Source organism: Mizuhopecten yessoensis, unplaced genomic scaffold (assembly GCF_002113885.1).
Source record: "Mizuhopecten yessoensis strain PY_sf001 unplaced genomic scaffold, ASM211388v2 scaffold10791, whole genome shotgun sequence".
Lineage (NCBI taxonomy): Eukaryota > Metazoa > Mollusca > Bivalvia > Pectinida > Pectinidae > Mizuhopecten > Mizuhopecten yessoensis.
In genome coordinates, this window is record NW_018408723.1 from 17,404 (window position 1) to 18,609 (window position 1,206).

Consider the following 1,206-nt stretch of genomic DNA (forward strand, 5'->3'; position numbering starts at 1 on the left):
GGGGGTTAAAAACACGTGATATTATATCACATATAGATGTCATAAGGGTGGCATGGGTGAAACGATTAACAAACAAGGATGAAGCAAATTGGAAAATTATACCAAAAATGATGTACGGAAATTATGGGAAAAACATGTTAATATTTAAAATGAATTTTGAAAAAATTAAGCAAATTAAAGATCTAAGTAAAAATGTAACAAGTTTTTATGTAAACATATTGGAGTCATGGCTAAAGGTAGGTGGTACTGGTAGAAATAATAGAGATACCTTTTTTGAAGTAAGAAAAGAGGTCATATGGGGAAATAAAAATATTATGATCAACGAAAAAAAATTAATCCTTAATAATTGGATCGATAGCAATATGATTTATGTTGAAGATGTAATTGACAAAAATGGTAGAATTAATGAAAAATACATTTATAACAAATTAGCAAACAAACAAAACTGGATGAGTGAAATGCTACAAGTTAAAATGGCCTTTCCAAAAAAATGGGCAGGAATTCTACAATCGCAAGAATCGATTAAAACCAAGGTTAATTTTAATAAAAAAAACCTACAACGTTTATGATAAAAAAACTGGAGTTAATCTTAACTTAAGGAAGTTAAAAAATAAAGATGTATATAGGTTGGCTACTCAACAAAAATGTGTGCTAAACATTAACAAAGTGCGATGGATAAATTATTTCGGCTTAGAAGGATCAATAGAAATCAAACAGATGCTACAATTTGTTTTCAGTAAATTATTAGACAATAAGTATAAAGTATTCAAATGGAAATTATTTCATCATATAATACCAACTAGACAGATGTTAAACAGAATGACCATAGCTGACTCAGAGCTCTGTAACGTCTGTCAAGAGGTAGAAGATTTTGAACATTATTTTATCAACTGTAGATATCTTGACAATTATTGGAACAAAATGGATAAAGGTTTTCAAAACATAGGTATCTGTAAAAATATGAGACAGCTAAGGTATTTGATATTAGGATACAAAATACAAGAAAAAAATTACGATTGCACGAATATAATATTGTGTTTGATAGGTTTCGCGGTATTTAAGACCTACCATATAAGCGAACAAAAAACAAAGCAAATTAGCCCGATTAACATTTTTAAACGGGAGCTAGAACATGTTTGCAGATTTACGCACGTAGGTAGCAAACTGTTACATACATTTATGAAGGATTTATGACAGATTAGCCTA